Here is a 7,135-nt window from a genome sequence, read left to right on the forward strand (position 1 = left end):
TGGAGAATGTGAAATGTTTTAAATACTTGGGTAACTTGTTAACAGATGATGGAAGATGTACTTGTGAAATTAAATCTAGGATTGCCATGGCAAAAGCTGCATTTAGCAAGAAGAAGAATCTTTTTACCAGCAAATTGGACTTAGATTTGAGAAAGAAACTAGTGAAATGCTACATTTGGAGCATAGCTTTGTATGGGGCTGAAACTTGGACACTCAGGGCAGTAGATCAGAAACGCCTGGAAAGCTTCGAAATGTGATGTTGGAGAAGGATGGAGAAGATCAGTTGGACCAATTATGTGAGAAATGAAGAAGTATTATTTAGAGTCAGTGAGCAGAGGAATAACCTACACGAAATAAGAAAACGGAAGGCTAATTGGATTGGTCATATCTTACGCGGTAACTGCCTTCTAAAAGAAGTTATTGAAGGAAAGATAGAGGGGCGGATAGAATTGACCAGAAGATGTAAGAAGATGCTGGGTGACCTTGGGGACAGAAGAGGATATTTTCATTTGAAGGAGAAAGCTCTAGATCGCATCAAGTGGAGGAACTGTTTTGGAAGAGACTGTGGACCTGTCGTCTTGACAGATTACTGATGAATGATGAAAGAATAAAGCTGTATATGCCTTAGAGGCAGAGTGGGCATTCTGACTGAAGAGGAAAGATGCTGTTCCTGCCAGGTATTGAAGCCGGGAAATTTCGTTGTATCTGTGAAATGGTCCTCTTGTAGGGAACTCTTCCATGAGACTGCCTGGAAGTCACAGAACATCACCTGTCTGAATTAATGTTTTCCAGTGCTCATCAGATGGTTGCACGGTACAACAAGAAATGAGAGCTGACTGAGGCTGGAAGTTTATCATGGATATATAGAAAATTCTCAGTTCTGAACTGAAGCAAAGAGACCAAACTTACTGATAAAATCTGTTCTCACATTAGAGTTAAAGGATGCACTGAATCCGTAAGTACGTTTTTGTCATATTTATGTGTCTAGAAGTACAAAATATTTCTTAGTGAAAATTTTGCTCTGATGACTCAGAATAAGTGTTATAGTATTTTACATAGAACACGTTTCTCTGTGTCATATCTTTGGAAACATTCTCTTTCTTTTCTTGTGTACTTGCATAAAATAGTTGTAAGATGTGTCTGAGTGTTAAATATTTGGATTCAACCCATAATTTTAATGTGCCTTGTATCTGCAAAAATGATGTTATGATATTCTTTGCGTAATAAAGATATTGGGCTCTAAAAATTAGGCTGCATACTTCAGAATCTTTGCTCTTCTGATGCCCATCTGATGTTCATGTGATGAATTCTATTTTCCAAGTGTAGCTGTGATGATGTAACCTTTAGTAGAGATAATTCTTCTGCTTAATTCCAGAAGACTGAATAATGACACTATAACTATTATATTTCAGTATTATATTTAGGTTACTTTATTTTAAAGTTTTTTTTATGGAACCTGAGGTTTATTACCGTGTTAACAAGAGCCCTTCATTGGTCCCTATCCTGAGCCAGATCAATCCAATCCATACCATCCCTTCCTATCTCTCTAAGATACATTTTAATATTGTCCATCCACCTATGCTTTGGTCTTCCCAGTAGTCTCTTTCCTTCTGGCTTTCCCACCAATATCCTATACACTTTCCTCATCTCCCCCATTCGTGCTACATGCCCTGCCCACCTCATCCTCCTTGACATTCTAATTATACGTTGAGAAGAAGTTATGAAGCTCCTCATTGTGCAGTTTTCTCCAACCTCCTGTCACTGCATATCTCTTCAGTCCAAATATTCTCCTCAACACCCTGTTCTCAAACACCCTCAGATTATGTTCCTCCCTTAATGTCAGAGATCAAGTTTCACACCCATACAGAACCACAGGCAAAATTATAGTTTTTTATGTTGGCAACTCCTCCAGAAGGGCTCAACTCCATGAGTATTATTTTTTTTTATTATTATTGCTAGTCCCTTGTACTGTGGCCACTTCTGGCCTATTGTACCAGCCCAAGATGATAGGTGAGGGTGATTGTGGAGCAGTTGGTGGAATGAAGATTGGCAGGGAAAAACGAAGTACTTGGAGGAAACCTGCCCCAGCACCACTTTGTCCACCACAAATCCCACTTGACCAGACCCAGGATCGAATTCGGGCCACCGCGTTGGGAAGCCAGCGACTAACCACTTGAGCTATGGCGCGGCCGAGTAAGTAAGTAAGTAAGTATTTTAAAGTTTAAAAAATTAGAGTTTTGCTTTTGGTTGTATTTACTGATGAATTATAATTAGCCAAGCCCCATTCAGGATTGCTTCTTACTGCAATGATTCCACATTTCTGTGGGTTTTGTCACACCTAAGCCTCTGTGTATCTCTGCCTTCCCGAAACTCCTCATAATTGTCCTTCTGTAGTCTTCCTTTTTTCTGTGTGACATTGTTCTTAATCTGTTGTACCCATCTTGGTCTTTATTTTGGTAATTTTCCTCCTATTTTCATGTTATGATTTTTATTCATTCATAAAACTTGTCTTAAACATCTTAGTCTGTAATTTATTAATTTATCTTTCAATTCTACGATTTTTAGTTTCTCATGCAGGTAGCACATATGACAAAGTAATGTGGTTGTGAAAAAAAGAAATACCCCCAAGATTTTGATGGATATACACATTTTCAGCTCCCTAGAATACGCATTTTTTTTTTTTTGATGCTAGATATTTATGAGTTTGTCCATCGTAGATTAGTGCCCACTGAATATGAACACCCTTCAGATGGATCAAAAAAACAAAATTCCAGTTTTCTGAAAAACGATTAGAACAGTTTTCATTAAGTTTCAGTAATTTTGGAGATCTTCTCCCTAAATAAAACGGCATAGGTTATGTCATCAGGAAAAGAATGGTACGCCCTCTAGTGGCCTGAACTCTTACATAAAAAAGTATGTGCAGTGGCTTCCCACCAGAAGTTTTATATATTATTCTCCCTCTTTCTTGGTTCTTTTTCAAAATCCCAAGAGAACTATCACAGGAAAATATTTAATTATATGTTCTGTTTCCAGATTGTTGCAAGCGAAGAGCTAATAGCCTTGAGTCTTAGGATTGAACTATTACCAGAATTACTACCAGCACCTTCTTCTGACTTGTGTAACTCTTGCATTCCTTGGATGGATTGTCTGGCTTCTTCACTCTCTAGTTGGTGATGACAGCAGCCATAAAAAGAGCCCTTCATTTCTTCATGTCCAACATGATGAAGTATATCAGGAGCATGAGCTGTTGACCTTCACTCATTCTAGACTATTCAGATGGGGCTGCTGGGTGAACATTGCCTTTTTGTTCCTGGTTATTCTGACTATGGGTCTGACTTGCAGTAAGTAAAATTGTAATATTGTCCAGAATTCATATTTACCCAGTGTTTTTCAGTCTTATCCATTTTGTTGAAGACTCAATTTAGACTAATGTAAACTGTTATTTTTCTTCCAATACAAATGTTACCCCTTCAATTCTATATATACTCTCTGTTTCCTGAGTTAATCTGGTGGGCTGTAGCTCGACACTGGGCTGCACTTATGGCAGCCATATCTCATGTCAGGAGCTCAATGGGTCTACGAAGATTGTTGATGTTCTTTGTCTACCATGTTATAGGAATTGAAATACTTGTAAGTAATGACTGCGTATGCCTTATATGATCCTTAGCCATGTCTTGATCATGTTAATGTTGTACCCTGTTACATTAAGGGGTATCCAGCCCTAAATGTCAGTAAAATAAAATATTCTATATGCAAAATGAAAACAAACATTATGCTTCTAACATTTGCATGTAGTGTGGTAATTCTCAAAGTCATTTTCCTTCTTGATCAAGTCATCTTCTGTGTGCATATGCATGTATAGGAGCTCCATACTGCCCCATCTTTCTTCAGTTAAAGAGAAGAAGTAGTCTGTGTGACACAAAGTGGATTGCATTCTTCAGTTGGCAGACTTTAAATTGTGTGCCCATATTATTAGATGTACCCACATCAAGTAATGCTGATATACACATCTGTGATGCATTTAGACAAGCACCTGAAAGAGCACATAGTGCCTTGAAACAGAATGGGCCCCTACATTGTATGGTGACCCAAGACAATGCCAAATGTATACACAAAACATGTCAGAGCAGCCCTTGCAATTCTCTTTACCAAGCACGTTTAGGATTAGGCTTGGAATATTGATCTGTGCATCGTGTTTTGTACGAAAGTCTGAAATTTCATGCCTACAGGCTTGACTTGGTCTGGAAGACGACATGCACAGATCAGAATTTGAGAGAACAGTCTGCTTTAGAATTGGTTTCCCATATCAAACATGACATGACCTATCTCAGCAAATTTGTTTTCTGATGAAGCAGTGTTTCATGTATGTGGATGTTAACGTATGATGCGCTATGATGAAGAACAACATCAGTCTTTTCTTTTTTGGAGAACTAATCTGGCTGGTGGGAGCGCAGATATCTCAGTTCTTATAGCAGTTGGCTGTGGGCTGGACGGCCTGGGTTCGATTCCCAGCAGGGACAGGGATTTTTCTCTCCCACAGCATCCAGACTGGCTCTGGGGCCCACTCGTCCTCCTATCCAATGCGTACTGGGAGCTCTTTCCCAGGAGGTGAAGCAACTGGACTATGAAGCTGACTGCTCATCTACATCTAGTTCCAAGGTCAAGAATGATGTAGCTATATCTCCACTTCTCATTACATCATCATAGTGTGGTGCACTATCATTGCATTGGAACTTGGAGCACAATTTCATGGGACACTTCTTGTCCAGGTCATTACTCTTACATTTTTTTGGGGGTGGGGGATGTATGTGGTGTCAACGACATACTTTCCCGTGCCTCATGAGAAACAGAATATTGCTTTGAAGTGTGTCATGCCAGTAATAGTACCCATATTGAGATCTACTGAGCATATAAGAAACTTTATGAGGTGCAGTGTTTAAAATGTATCAGTTTCTTTTGTAGAGTTAGTGACCAAAGCTATGTAATATTTCATTTTGTTGACATTTAGTGTCAGAGATACTGTATGTTATTAAAAAAGTAAGTTCTTCATAGTGTTTCATGCGAAATAAAAAGAAAACCTGAAACTGTTACTTGACTGGAACACTCTCCGGTGTATCTTGTGATCTGTCGAAGCATAAGGGAGTTAACTCTTCAATAGATGTCAACAGATGCTAAGAACTTCTTTCTGTGTCCAGTGATTGGAGCTAGTCCTTACACCAGGTAATGAATGTAGATGCATGTTACGAAACACTGGCTGTGTTGGGAGATGTCCAGAGAAATAGTCATGTTTACTTTTAACATGTTGTTACTCCTGCACCAAGCAATCAGAGTTCTATAGCACAAGTAGTCTTACATCTTGCAATATATGTCAATGCATACAAAATTTATATTGTTATGTAATATGTGTTAAAAATATTACTGTGTACAGATTCTTGCCATACAGATGTACATGTTTATGTAAATGCTAAAAGTGTCTGAAGAAGATAATGAAATAAAACAGTGTTATTAAAATGTGTGTTCATATTTCAAGGTTGTGTCTTTCTTCTACTGTTCTTTTCCGAGTATTGGGATGTTGCGCATAGCAGTTTGGCCCATTGTCTTTCCACTAGCCCAACCAGTTCATTTGCCACTTCTCACAGGCTGGTTGACCTGTCTATTTCTGGCAGTGTTTACTCTGCCAGAAGAGAAGGGAATCCAACACAACTTGTGTAAGTAAAATCCTAAACTGCTAAGCAGATCTGTTTAAATTCTACAAAAGAGAATATAAAATCCTCTTAGACTGTGATATTTGAAAACAGTTTTGCTTCTTTTGTGTTCTTTCCCATGCACAGAAATGAGGAATTTGGTATTACTTTAGACTTGTATTCAAGGAGTATCTGATTTGAGCTTCACTTAGGGTCTCTCTAATTTGTTGCAATTTTCATCATTCTTGCCAGATGAATAACAATAGAGCATGCTCCCAAGTTACAGAAGGAATGGATTCTTGAAAATTTGTCCATGTTGTGAAATTCCATGATACAGATCCTGTTTTTCTAGTGAGAAGAGTTGTGTTCCTACAGAAACTTTGGTTCACAGTTGGTATAAAACATACTATTTTACGTAACCCTTCTGATGTGTGTAATTTTTCACCTTTTTCCCACAATAATGCAATTTGAAGGTAAAAATATGAAGAAAAAACACAAAACTTATTTTTGCCATATTATTATGTTCAACATTGAACTTGTGAACATTTACATATTTAAGATTTTCAAGGTTCATTATATTGCTTCAGATATTTTATTATGCTGGCCATATTATTGTGATCAATATTGAACTTGTGAATATTTACATATTTAAGATTTTCAAGGTTCATTATATTGCTTCAGATATTTTATTATGTTGGCCATATTATTGTGTTCAGCAATGAACTTATGAACACACACACATATATATATATCATACTTTCAAGGTTCATTATATTTGTTCAGTTAATTTATTATTTTGGAAACATGAGCATGTTTCAGATCATGAGGTTTGTAAGACAAAGACAAAAACAACTCCGTACAGTTTAAGTTTTACCACTTGAAAACTCAGCACCCTTACATGTTTCGATTCTTACAGATCATCTTCAGAGGGAACATCAATACTTATTCGGAAACCATTATCACAATAGGTGTTCTGAGTGCTAAATTACATACACAATGCCTGGAATACACAGTATACACAATATTCATCTTTTCACAATCACAGCAGCCTTCCTGGTATTAAAACTTTGTTGTTTAAGTCAAAATTTTATAAACCATGCAGGTTCGTGTCACTTCTCCTATCATCTTTCTTGGAGAGGGCTGAACTTGTGCCGCCTGTCTATCTTGTGCAGGAGATTCTTAGTATAGTCCCTGTTTGTTCGTGGCTTGCTGGACGGAGTTATTATTGTCTTTGTAATTGTTAGTGCGACGGACCAGTATGAACTTACTTACTTACTTACTCATGGAGCTGAGCCCTTCTTGAGGAGAACCAATTCTGCAGCTACTCAAGAATTTCCCAGCATTTTATGGAACCCGAAGGTTCATCACCATGTTCACAAGAGCCCTCCACTGGTCCCTATCCTGAGTCAGATCTATGCAATCCATACCATCCCATCCTATCTCTCTAAGAT

The sequence above is a fragment of the Cryptotermes secundus genome, unplaced genomic scaffold (assembly GCF_002891405.2).
Source record: "Cryptotermes secundus unplaced genomic scaffold, Csec_1.0 scaffold599, whole genome shotgun sequence".
Taxonomy (NCBI): domain Eukaryota; kingdom Metazoa; phylum Arthropoda; class Insecta; order Blattodea; family Kalotermitidae; genus Cryptotermes; species Cryptotermes secundus.